Source organism: Capsicum annuum, chromosome 12 (assembly GCF_002878395.1).
Source record: "Capsicum annuum cultivar UCD-10X-F1 chromosome 12, UCD10Xv1.1, whole genome shotgun sequence".
NCBI lineage: Eukaryota > Viridiplantae > Streptophyta > Magnoliopsida > Solanales > Solanaceae > Capsicum > Capsicum annuum.
The window spans coordinates 104,668,094-104,682,566 of record NC_061122.1 but is presented as its reverse complement, the minus strand read 5'-3'; positions in this window follow the sequence as shown (position 1 = coordinate 104,682,566).

The following is a 14,473-nucleotide window of genomic DNA, read 5'->3' as shown; positions in this document are numbered from 1 at the left end:
TTAGATATACGCGTTCAGTAGAGAATGTACTATTTATCAGTATCTTCACTCCTACATTTACATATCATGTTAGTCATGTAATCATGCATCAGATATGCATGGATTCAGCCTTTCATTTGTGCATCAAATATGCATTTCATTTTGAGAAAACTCAATTATTAGAATCCCCATTCTTATATTCATGAATCAGCTTCCCATGCATCAGATATGCATGTTCAGTATGTTGTGCTCAGCTTTCACTCATGTTAATCATGAACCCATGTTTCAGTAGTGTATGTCTTGTACGTACTTCATCTTATCATCTCTCCCGCCTTAATTAATTTCCATTCGAGGACGAATGTTCCCACGGGGGAGATATTGTAATACCCCGCATGTTTCTAAGCTAGTAGACGAACCATTTTTCCTAGACATGAAATCTCCTATCCTATGATTCATACTTGAGTACAAGACTTACAATGAGTATCCTAGCGATAAGATAACTTATAATGCGTTAAGCATGTTCATATGAGTCACTTAAGGTAATACAAGCCAAGAGTTTTTGAATCCATCAAGTTTTAGTGTTCAATTTTGTAAGGGTCATATTTGAATGAGTATAACTCGATGTTAATGTGGTATTTCTGCATATTTATACCTACCAAATTATGGAGAATCGAATTAGCTTTCCAACGATAATAATTTCATCAAAATCCAACACCCAAGCTAGGAGTTATGGCTTTGTGAAGTAGAGTACGTTGCCTAACCAATAGCACATGGCCACTGGAAAGCATATGTGATAGCATATGCGACACCTATGTAAATATAGGTGATAGCATATGCGGTGCCTATGTAGATATAGGCGATATCATTTGCGGCGCCTATGTAAATTTAGGCGATATCATTGTCGCGCCTATGTAAATATATGCAATATCATATGCGACGCATATCTTATGGTTTCAAGTGACTTAAACACTCCATTTTGAGTTATTTTAAGGGTAATTAAGTCTTTTAACACTACTTACACATCCCCAAACTTAACCCTATGAAATATATAGCTCCTAATTACATTACAACCCTACTAACATTTTAAGTTCATTATCCAAGAGTACTAAAAGAGAAAAACAACTAGAGTTGCATAATTAAGCTTGAAGATCCAATTTCAAGAAAATTCCTCCGTCAATCATCAATAATATTCCTTCTAAGGTATGCGTGATTTGATTCATGGACTCCTTTTGTCCATGAAGCTCAAGAACCATCTTCTAAATTATGTATTATGATGTTTATGTTGGTGGTGGTTGATGTTCATGTGGTTAGAGTTTGATAATGCCTAAGATGGGATCTTTGTATGTTTTGTGTGAGGATATGGTGGTATTTAATGTATAAAAATGTGAAATTGGTGGTTGAATAGTTGTAATCTTGATGAATCCACCTATGCCTAAGATGTGCATGTAAGGTGTTTGTGAAAATACCTAAGGGAATAGAAATCATGCTTTTATGACATAATAAGTCCAAAATGACTTTCCATGTTCTAAGTTTATGTTCAATGTGATCCCCATGCTATTTTCTTGAATTGAAGATGTTGTATAAGATGCTCATGATATTATTGTGATATGGAATGAACATGTTATTGAAGCCATGTAAGTATATACATGATGTGTGCATTCCCGATCATGTGATAGTTTGTTGAGAATCATTTTTATTATGAAATCCTTACTTATGATATTTTGAATTGTGGATTCTACTCTTATGATCAAGTCAGTCATGTGTGTCAGTTTCCTTCCATCAAGTCCTGGGGGTACTTGTACCCAAAAACTATAGCTGTGTGCCTAGAGCTAGTGTCATATTTCAAGACATCCTCTATCAAGCTATGCTCCATATATTTTAGTTAGTCACATGACTCAGAAAAACTCAGAAATCTCAGTAGTTAGTAGTCCTAGTAGTTTTAGTACTCTCAATCAAACCTCAGATCTCAAGTAGCTTTTTCACCAATCAACGAGACTCAGTGAATTCAGCTTAGTTCAGCTAAGAAAATATTATCATCTCAGTTAATCAGTTTATAAATTAGTTCAGTTCAGATTGTCAGTTCAGTGCAGTTAATCTTCTTAGAGTCTTTCAGTTGGGAGTAGGGACTAGCACCGAGCGAGTGCAGGGATGGCGGTTTTTCCCATTATAAAGGCAAAGCCATTAGCAGCAATCCCTATACTCTAGAACTGTGTAGTCAGTGCAGGACAGGAGTAACCCGTCAGATTAAGGCTATACTTGACTATTATATTGCCTTAGGCTTGATTTACTGTTCAGGGTCACCCGTCAGAGAGGCTTGACCATAGTAGAGGTCTCTACTCGTGGCACGGTATTGACACCCTTCTAATCAGGGCAAAGATTAGACTCCACCAGTACAGTATCGGGGCATTTCGGTTAGGTTACTACCTCCCACAGTGACAGTTACAGTTACAGTTTTAGTATTAGTCTTCAGAGTGGAAATCAGGAATCAGGACTGTCAGATACAGTCATCGATCTCAGTAAGGAACTCAGATAGTTTCATTGATTCTTGGACCATCCCTTCATATAGGCTTGGTCCCATATTCAGATGTTTATTATTAGATCTAGAGGTCACCCGGCAGACAGGCTTGATCTCAATCACAGATTCAGTCGAGTATTTATATTATCAGTTTCAGAGATCACTCGTTAGCTAGGACTGATCTCAGACTTAGATGTTCAGCTACAGTTTGGAACTCAGATAGTTTTGCCCAGAATTAGGACTATTAGATACAGTCATCCATGTTATCAGTCATTCAGTATCTCAGTATCACGAAACTCATATTATCAGAGTTCAAACTCAAGTAGTCAGTATTTTCACAATTTCAGTAGCAGTTACGTACATATGTATGTATGTATTCTCACGTTCATATTAGTCAGCATGTTCGTGCATATAAACCCCAAGCATTTAGCCTACCCCCACGTATACTCAGTACTTTAGTTGTACCAACGTATTTGCGCTATGGTTCTTTATTTTTATGTTACACCATAGGTTCTGAGGTGCAGATTCCAGATCATCAGTAGCAGTTCAGTAAGTAGTGAGTCCTCATCTTTCGAGGACATGATCATTACATTTATTATTCTAGTATTTCTGTTTATTTTTCAGTTTAGGGAGTTAGTTGGTGACATGTTCCTTCAACTTCTTATTCAGACAGTTTAGAGGCTTTCAGACGATTATACAGTTTTCAGATTTAGACTTTAGTATTTTTAGTTTTATTTTGGTACTGTGATACCACCTTATTTCAGATATTTTATTATTCAAGATTGAACCTTACACCCTTTTTATTCATGTTTCAGCATTTTATATGTATATTATGCAGTTACAGGTACAAATATCAGTTATGGGTTAGCTTATGGTCCTTCCGGGTCATGAGCATCGTGTAGCATTCCGGTTCAGAAAATCAGGGCGTTACAAATATAATTAATGACGTGTCACACCCATGATTTAAAAATAGGTTTAAAATCATTTACACCCCCGAACTTTGTTGTAAAAATCAAACACCCTCAACTTTGAACAATAATCATTCTCCCTTCTTTTTCCTATTTGATTTTTTAAAATACCTATTTACCCCTTTATTTATTTTAACATTTGTATCTGTTTTTTTTTTAAAAAAAAAACTTTTTTATAAAAATATTTTTTTATTTTTAATCTATATAACATATTTTCTATGAAAGTTAAAAATTATTTTTAAGATAAAAAAATAAAAGTGAGAAATATTAATTGAGTATATAATTTAATGACAATCTATAATATTATAAATGAGCAAAATAGTAAAATTAATTTTATTAAAAATCAATACTCTAATATGTATTTATACCTGAAAATAGTAGGTAATTATAATCTTATAAACATATTTCAATGTAGGTATACAAAAATAATTAATAGTCGAGAATCTTTTGAAAATAATCTCTCTACCTCTCTAATGATTGTTGTTGATGGATTTTGAATTATAATTTAGAAAATAATTCATATTAACAACCCAAACTCGTTTAACTATATAGACATTAGAGAATAAGAGAAAATCAAAATATGCATCTATATACATAATTACATACTCACGTACATACTTAATAAATATAATATCAAAATTTTGAATGTAAAAAATACCTTTGGATTTTGTAATTAAATAAAAGAATTTATTAATAATTTTAAAAGGTGGACTTGAGAATTTGTATACCTACATTGAAATATATTTATAAAATTATAATTGCCTATTATTTTCACATATAAATATATATTAGGGTTTTGATTTTTAATAAATTAATTTTTACTATTTTTCTCATTTATTTCATTATAGTTTGTCATTAAATTATATCCTCAATTAATATTTCTCACTTTTATTTTTTATCTTAAAAATAATATTTAACTTTTATAGAAAATATGTTATATAGATTAAAAATAAAAAAATATTTTTATAAAAAAAAATTCTTAAAAAAAAAGAGATACAAATATTAATATAAATATAAGGGTAAATAGGTATTTTAAAAAATCAAATAGGAAAAAGGAGGGATAATGATTATTGTTCAAAGTTAAGGAGGGTATTTGATTTTTACAGCAAAGTTCAGGGATATAAACAATTTTATATTTTATTTATTTATTTATTTATTTTACATAATTTTATTAATATTTATCATATGCAGACTCACAATTTACAAATACATTCTTAGTTTTCATTAATATTAATATTTATTTATTTATTTTTATTATAACAACCCTTTTTTTTTATTATTTGTTTATTTAATTTTCTCAACTTATTTATTTTTAACTTATTTTGTCAATTTAAGATAATTTTAGCCTAGAGTTTGCCCACTTGAGTTTAATTTTAACTCTTCAATTCAATTAAGGCCTAATTTTAAATATCTTATAACTTTAAATCTCAGCCATAAATCAAATTAATCAATGACTGAGATTGATTCTCCATCTCTTTCCTTTTTAAAATACCAAAAACGAAACCTAAAATATTTTTTATTAACAACAATCGCACTTCCCTCTCTCTACGCTTTTTTTTCTCTCTCTAAACTCTACCATTATAGCTGCCCATTTCTTCTTCTCCGACTAACCGCATCGCCAATGCTGCTACTACTCCGACACCTCTCCTCTCCCTCATCCCATCGGCGACGCCACCAATCGATCCAACACCTCTGCCCCCGACCATCTCCCCTTCTTAAAAGCTCTACCACCATCGTCGTTGTGCAACAACTAAGCAACTGATGGGCATGCAATCACCGCTGCCCAGCTGCACCAACAAACCCATGCCACCGCTGCCTCTCATCCAGCCAAAAACAACTGCTCTACTAATTTTTGACAAAAACCAGTCCGACCCACTGGAGAACATGTAATCTTCATGACGTATTCTTAAGAATCCATCCAAGGTTTGATTTTATATTTTAATTTTTAAGGTTCTCATCGTCTTCTACTCTTTTTCCTTTTCGACATTTTCCTTAGATTTGAACGTGATGAAACTTGATTATGAATTTTTATGAAACATTAGCAGTGGTGAGCCCATTTATCACATTTTATCCCATTGTTCCATAAAAATTAATCCACTTCTATTCTTACAACTTCTATTTGAATTGTGGATCATACTTGATGGAGTATGAAGTCATATCAATGAAATGATCTTGGTTTACTTACAAAATCAAAACTGGAGCATTATAAACTGAAAGTATTCGGTGAAGTTTGAATAGCTTTGTTATGCTATGTAAAGTAGTAATTCATGCCTAAATTATTTGATCCCCATAATGTGGTAGGATAATTCTTGTACATTCTGTTGCGAATACCTATTATATTATTCTTTCATTTTCCTTGTAAAAAAATAAAAAGTATATTTCCTTATCTTCAAGAATCTCTGATTGAATTAATTGATGTTGTTTTCGTATCTTCAAGGATCTTTGATTCAAATGATTGATGCTGTCTTTTTGTAAATTTATGACTTTTTATAGTATCCTTTCATCTGTGCTCTTATGGTGCAAGCATTTAATCTTATCCAATATCAATCAAATTAAGGATTAACTTATTCTCCTTGTTACTACGTTGTAACTTCTAGTAGTCTAAATTTTATCATAATCAAGCTATATGGTTGGTGGGTAGTGGAAATTTTAGCTATAGTCCCGATAATGGCTAAAATTCTTGTTCATCAGGGTATGGTGAATGCTTGTCAGCCAGTCCATGATGTTTTACAGGCAGTATTTTTGTGTATGTTCAACTTATTGAATTTGAGTTTTCTCAAAGTATTTAAATGTCATTGGATATCTTTAACAAATTGGTAGAGGAATGCATTAGCTTGTTTTGCAATGGTGTTTACTCATTTTGAAATGGAGTTTACTCTTAAAATTTTTAGAATGGCATCTTGAGATCTTTTAACATATTTACCATGTAATTGTAGTATTATTTTGTAGTTGTAGTATTATCTTGTGGCTAGCGGTGTTAGTTTATTTTATATATTGTACTAGTTTATATACATATATGTTTTGTCTTTGTTATACTACTATTGGTTCTAAGCCGGGGGTCTATCAAAAACAGCCTCTCTACACCACCTAAGGTAGTGGTATGGTCTGCATACAGTCTACCCTCCCCAGACCCCACTATGTAGGAGTACGCTGTGTATGTTTTTGTTGTACTTGAAATGTGTAATATCTTGAAATACGTACTAGTGACTTGAAAATAATTGTGTAGTGACTTGAAATGTATACTAGTGACTTTAAAATGATTAAGTGTAGTGACTTGAAATGTGTACTAATGACGTGAAAATAGTTAAGTGTAGTTAGTTTAAAATGGTTATGTATAGTGACTTGAAATATGTACTAGTGACTTGAAAATGTTTAATTATAGTTACTTGAAAGTGCTTAAGTATAGTGACTTGAAATGAATGATTAATTGTAATGACTTGAAAATGGTTAAGTATAGTTATTTGAAATATGAAGTAGTTACTTGAAAATGGTTAAGTATAGTGACTTGAATTATGAATTAATTATTTGAAAATGGTTAAGTGTAGTGCTTTAAAATGTGTACTAGTGACTTGAAAACGATTAAGTGTAGTGTTTTGCAATGTGAATTAGTTATTTGAAAATGGTTAAGTGTAGTGACTTGAAATAAGTTCTAGTGAGTTGAAAATGGTTAAGTGTAGTTACTTGAAAATTGTAAAGTATAATGACTTGAAATGTCAATTAATTAGCAATTTGAAAATTATTAAGTCTAGTGACTTGAAAATGATTAAGTGTAGTTATTTGAAATTGCGAACTTGTGACTTGAAAATGGTTAAGTGTAGTTACTTGAAATTGTGAACTTGTGACTTGAAAACGATTAAGTGTAGTCGCTTAAAATGTGTACTAATAACTTGAAAATGATAAAGTATAGTTACTTAAAAATGATTAAGTATAGTGACTTGAAATGTGAATTAGTTAATTGAAAATAGTTAAGTACAGTGATTTGAAATGTGTACTAGTGATTTGAAAATGTTTTAAGTGTAGTGACTTGCAATGTGAATTAGTTATTTGAAAATGGTTGTGTAGTGACTTGAAGTGTGTAGTAGTGACTTGAAAATGGTCAAGTATAGTGACTTGAAATGTGAATTAATTAATTGAAAAAAGTTAAGTGTAGTGATTTGAAATGTGTACTAGTGATTTGAAAATATTTTAATTGTAGTGACTTGCAATGTGAATTAGTTATTTGAAAATGGTTGTGTAATGACTTGAAGTGTATAGTAGTGGCTTGAAAATGGTCAAGTCTAGTTACTTTAAATGTGAATTAGTTATTGAAAATGGTTAAGTATAGTAACATAAAATTATAATATCAACCCTACTCTCTAATTTCATGTTCAATTAATGTAAATGACCTTTCTGTTGTTTTACTACATTGTTGCCAATACTCTTTTTGTATTTGCCTTTCTCCCATTGCAACTCTAATCTTGTCATTTGTCTTTTGTGTATTTTGTTGTAGCATCAAGCAATTTAGTACAAACGGACTCTTGTGGCTGAGAGGTCTTGCTCGACTATTGAAAGTTAAAGGATTTGTTAAATGATGAACACCCATCTCAAAAAGACATCCAAGAGGATGAAAGTGATGGTGACTCTGATGATGTGAATGAAAGTGATTCAAATCTTGATAACATGGATGGAAGTGACTCTGACCTTCATGATTGGTAGTTTTATTGAGGATTCAAGTTTGAAATATTTTGTTTTGGACTATTTAAGAATCATACATTATTGATGTGGATGTTTTGAATTATGCTATTTTGTTGGCTGTAATGATTTACATTAGACTTGTATTAAATGATGTTTTTGAGAATTATTGAAGGTTTTGAATAGATTTTTGATTAATTGTAAAATGTTTTTAATTATTTACGTGTGAATTATTACTTGGGAATTTTCATGGGGATGTACATGCTAAATATACATGAAAATTTTCTTTTAAAAAATTGTTCTTGCGGATTTACTTAGGACATTTCATACGAATTTTCTTGTGAAATTGTTCGTGGGGAATAATTTGTGAATTTTTCGTGAAAATCCCCAGGTAAGATCCCCTTTTTATGAAATTTTACCAAATAATTCATGCAAAATTTGATAGTCAATCACAAATAAATCCGTAAATAACGTCCCTGTAGATTTATTTTTGCAGCTAAATTACCTAGGGATTTACTTGGGAATCTTCGTGGGGAATAATTTGTGAATTTTTTTGGAGAAATCTGCATGTAAAATCCTTTTTAATGAAATTTTACTAAATAATTCATGCAAAATTTTGATAGTTAATCATAAATAAATCTGTAAGTAACGTACCTGCGGAATTATTTTTGCAGCTAAATTACCTAGGGATTTTCTAATTCTGTAGGTAATAATTACCTATGAAGGTATTTCCTTTGGATTCTAATTGGTAAGAAAATCCACAGGTAATCAAATTACTTAGAGATTTTACCACAATATCCCTATGAAAATCCTTAAGTAATAAGTATCTATCTTGTAGTTTAGCTTGTGGTCATTTGTGATCGTAAGCATCGTGTAGCGCCCAGGGTGTACTCTCGGGTCATTACAAACTTGGTATCAGAGCCTAAGATTTTAAAGTGTCCTACGGAGTCTGAAATTCACGTAAAGTAGAGTCTTGTGCATGGGTGTGAAGCGTGCCACACTTATGGACAAGAGGCTACAAGATGTTTTAGGAAAAGTTTCCATTTTTTCAGTGTCCATGTCACGCGATTAAGCATGATCTCAATTTAAAATCTCTTCCTAATCCATTTTCCTTTCTGTTCACATAACATGCCTCCTAGAAAGACTAACGGAAGGAGAAACGGGAATCAGCCAGCACCTCTACATGTTCAAGAAGATCCCTTGAATGAGCTTGTCTGTCATGCCGAATTCAGAGCAGCATTCACTACCTTAGCTCATTTTGTAGCTGACCAGAATAATCAATCGGCTGCCGTTCCAGCCATTTCGGTTGCTAATACTATTGCATCTAGGATTTGGGATTTCAGCTGAATGAATCCTCCTTTATTTTTGGGATTTGCATCAAATGAGGATCTGCAGGAATTACTCAACATAGTTCAGAAGATAATTGATATTCTGAGTGTGACTTCTAGTGAAAGTGTAGAGTTGGGTGCTTACCAGTTGTAGGATATTGCTCACACCTGGTATAAGAAATGTAAGGAAGATAGAAGGACAAATACAGGGCCTATTGAATAGGAGAAATTTGCTACAGTTTTTCTAGATAGGTTCTTTCCCTTAGATTTAAGGAAAGCTAAGGTGCAGGAGTTTATTAATCTGAGGCAGGGAAGAATGAGTGTGAAGGAGTGTTCTCTTAAGTTTACTCGGCTATCCAGGTATGCTCCTAATGTTGTGTCTAATAATAGGTCTAGAATGAGTAAGTATGTCTCAAGTGTGGCTGATAGCGTGGTCAAGGAGTGTAGGACCACTATATTGATTGAAGAGATGGAATTGTCTCGGTTGATGGTCCATGCTCAACAGATTAAGGAGCAAAAGTGTAAGGAAAGAGAAAGGGAAACAAGAGAGCTAGAACTGGTAGCTTCAGTTTTGCTAAGCCTAGGTTGGAGAGTGGTAACCATCCCATCAAAAATCTTAAGCCCTAGATCCATCTTCAACTAGTGTGCCAGCACCGAAGCCCTGAAACAATAATAGAGATAGGGTGAAAGGCCCTAAGACCCAAAGAAATTTGAACAACAGTCGCACAAATCCCCTCTGCTAGAAATATGGTAGGAACCACCAAGGTAGGTGTAGAGCTAGCAGTGAAGTATGCTTTGGGAATGGCAAACCAGGCTACAAGCTCAGAGATTTCCCACAGAATGGTCAGCAGAGTCAATCCAGTCATCCCCCAGTTCCATTCGATCGCCCAACTCAGCAGGGTGCTGCTTCAAGTTCGACCAGTGGTCAGCTTTCAAAACTCGGTATGGTCACTTCAAATTTCTAGTCATGTCTTTTGGTCTTACCAATGCCCCAGCCACTTTTATGGACTTGATGAACAGAGTGTTCAAATAGTACTTAGACATATTCGTCATAGTCTTCATAGATAATATCCTTATCTACTCCCATAATGAGAGTGACCATGCAGACTATCTCAAAATTGTATTGAAGACACTTAGATTTCATTAGTTGTTCACAAAATTTAGTAAGCGCGAGTTTTGGCTAAGATCAGTATCTTTCCTTGACCATATTATTTTCAGTGATTGCATTAAAGTTGACCCTCATTAGATTGAAGTTGTAAGAAAATGGCCCAAACCCATTTCTCCGTCAGATATCAGGAGTTTCTTAGGTTTGGCTTGCTACTACAACCAGTTTGTTGAAGGGTTTTTGTCTATTGCATTCCCCATGTCCTTATTGGCTCAGAAGAAAGTCAAATTTTAGTGGTCAGATTCTTGTGAGAAGAGTTTTCAGGAGTTGAAGACTTTACTCACCTTAACTCCAGTTTTGACCTTGCCAGATGGTTCAGATGGGTTTGTTGTTTATGGTGGTGCTTTTAGAGTTGGTTTGGGTTGTGTTTTGATGTAGAGAGGTAAGGTAATAGCTTATGCCTCAAGACAACTTAAGCCCTATGAAATAAATTATCCCACCCATTATCTTGAGTTAGCAACTATTGTGTTTGCCTTGAAAATTTAGAGGCATTATCTATATGGGGTGCATAGTGATGTTTTCACAAATCATAAGAGTTTGCAGTATGTGTTTTTGTAGAGAGAGTTGAATTTTCGTTAGAGAAAATGGTTTGAATTATTGAAAGATTATGATATGAGCATGTTGTATCATCCAGGAAAGGCCAATGTAGTGGCAGATGTCCTCAGTAGATTGTCCATGGGTAGTGTGGCTCATATTGAGGGAGAGAAGAAAAAGTTGGTTCAGGAGGTTCATCAGTTAACTATATTAGGCGTTCATTTGGTTGACTCAGCTGAGGGTAGTGTATGGGTTCAGAATAGTTTAGAAACTTCTTTGGTTATCGAAGTAAAAGAAAAGCAAGATAGGGATCCCAACCTAGTTAAGTTGAAGAGTCATTCAGAGATCAGAAAGTATAGGTTTTATCCAAAAGGAGAGATAGTGTGTTGCATTGCCAGGGTAGACTATGTGTGCCATGTGTAGATAACCTAAGGCAACAGATTCTTACAGAACCGCATAGCGCGCATTACTTTATTCATCCAGGGGCCACTAAGATGTACCACAATTTGCGGGAAATCTAGTGGTGGAATGGGATGAAGAGGGATGTTGTAGAGTTTTTAGCTAAGTTCTCTAATTATCAGCAGGTCAAGGTTGAGCACCAAAAGACTAATGGTTTTATACAGGAGTTTAGTTTTCCCACTTAGAAGTGGGAAGAGGTAAACATGGATTTTCTGACAGGGTTGCCTCGTTCACGTAGCCAACATAATTTGATTTGGGTTATTGTAGACAGAATGACCAAATCCGCTCATTTCTTGCCTTCCATACCTCTTATTCAGCGGAGGACTATGCCAAGCTCTTTATTAGAGAATTGGTTAGATTTCATAAAGTCCCGTTGTTCATCATTTCAGATAGGGGTACTCAGTTTACCTCTCATTTTTTGAGAACTTTTCATAAGGGTTTTGGTACCCAAGTTTGTCTCAGTATTGCCTTTCACCCTCAGATAGATGGTCAGGCAGAGAGGACCATTCAGAACTTAGAGGATATGTTGAGAGCTTGTGTTATCGACTTTAAGGGTAGTTGGGATGATCACTTGCCACTGATTGATTTTTCCTACAATAACAGTTATCATTCTAGTATTCAAACGGCTCCATTTGAGGCTCTTTATAGAAGGAGGTGTAGATCTCCTATCGGGTGGTTTGAGGTAGGTGAGACAACGTTGATAGGTCCAAATTTAGTATCTAATGCATTAAAGAAGGTTTAGTTAGTTAGAGAAAAGTTTAGGAAAGCCCAACGCAGACAGAAATCCTATACAGATGTGAGGAGAAAAGATCTTGAGTTTGAGGTTGGCGACTTAGTTTATTTGAAAATCTCTCCCATGAAGGAGTTAAGAGATTTGGAAAAATAGGGAAGCTTAGTCTCCGATATGTAGGCCCTTTCAGGATCTTGTGTCATTTTTGAAAGGTAACTTACGAGCTTGAGTTTCCTACAGAGTTTGCATTAGTTCATCCAGTATTCTATGTCTCTTTATGAAAGAAGTGTATTGGTGATCAAACTATCGTTTCTCCATTAGAAATCTCAGATATTCAGAACGACCTTTATTCCGAAGAACAAAGAAGTTCCCCTGTTCAAAGTTCTTTGGAGGAATCAGTCTGTTAAAGAAACTACTTGGGAAACAGAAATATACAAGCATACCAAGTACCCTCACCTCTTCTCCACAAACCCAGACTTAGCTCATGGTAATGGTTTTTCTTAGATTATCTCTTTTCCATTCTCAGTCCCAACCACGTGCTCATCTTCATGTCGTTGCATGCAATCATGAATTATTTCAGTCAGTCACCATGTTTCAGAATCAGTTATGTAATCATGTCTTCAGTTATGCATACTCAGCATATAAACTCAGTACCTCAATACTTCCTAGCTTAATTAGTCTCATTTGAGGATGAATGTTCCCAAGGGGGAGATATTTTAAGACCCCATAAAATCCTTGTTCATTTCAGCTCACTTTTTCATGTTAAAGGGGCCAAAGACATAGAATATTTCACTAAGTGTTAAGACTTAGTAATTTCTAAAGCCCTTAACTTTGATGAATTTATTTTTTATCTTCCCGATATCAAAAAGTTTATTTTAAGTTGATGCATAATCAGGGTACTCCATAGTACATCTCGGGTGAGTTTGGAAAATTTTAGACCAGCGTCAGGGAAAGTTTGGACATACAAAATAGAGGCATTGCGCGATTAGCCCACGACGTGCCCTCCATTTCACCCCTGGGGGGATCCCACTATAGATCCCATAGTGTGTGGTCCATTCTGGCGTACTGGAGCCCACGGGGTGTGCTCCATTTCACCCCGTATATTTTTACTTTTATTTACAATTTTCCAAGGGCATTTAGGTCCTTTTTCCCTCACCTAATTCAGTAAAGATATGGGATTTAAGTCCGAAGAGAGGATTATTTGCCCACTGTTTCACAATTCTCTCAAATTAAAGTAACCCTCTTTCAAGAAAAAACCCCAACTCATCTAACATTCAAGATCAAGGTTCAAGAATTCATCAAGAACTTTCTCACTTTCACCAATTAAGGTATGTTAAATGTTCATCCATGGGTCCTTTTCACCCATGGGGTCCAAGAACCCAATTTAAAGTACTAAAGTCATGATTTTTAAATGTTCCCATGAATTTTGCCTATAAGTTTCCTTGAATCTCAAGTTTATATTATGTTTCCATTAAATTGTTGTTATTATTAAACCCAACATGCTTGAATAATGTTGTTCACTGATTTAAGCCTTAATTTGGGGATTTAGTATCAAAATCATGCTACTACTACATGTTTTAAATACTATTCCTATGTTTAAGCCATGCATTACAAGTTTTTGATGAAGTGCCTCAAAGAATGAGTTTTGAATAGTAATTACATGTCATGTTCTCAAAGTGTGTCTATGATCTAGTTGTCATTGCTTTCATGTCCTCAAGGTTATGAATACCCATAATGTAGCTGTTTACTATGTCATAGCATTTTTAGTATGTTTTCAGATATTGCATTATTAGTTCAGTCAGTACATCAGGTTTGTAAGCTCAGTTCAGTTCTGTAATTAGAGTCAGTTCAGTTGGAAGTAGGATTAAGCATCGAGCGAACCTAGGGATGGGGGCTCACCTGCCAGTTGAGGGTATGACCTTTAATAGCAGTCTCTTAGTTCTAAAACTACGTAGCTAGCATAGGTTAGATATATCAACCTTCCAATTGAGGCTAACACATATCTCGCCTGCCAGATGAGGGTGATTCTTTAGTAGATCCACACAACCATTATTAGTACCCATGGCACAGTTATGACACCCTTCTAACTGGGGTTATAGGTTGGACCCCAATTAGCTCATTTGG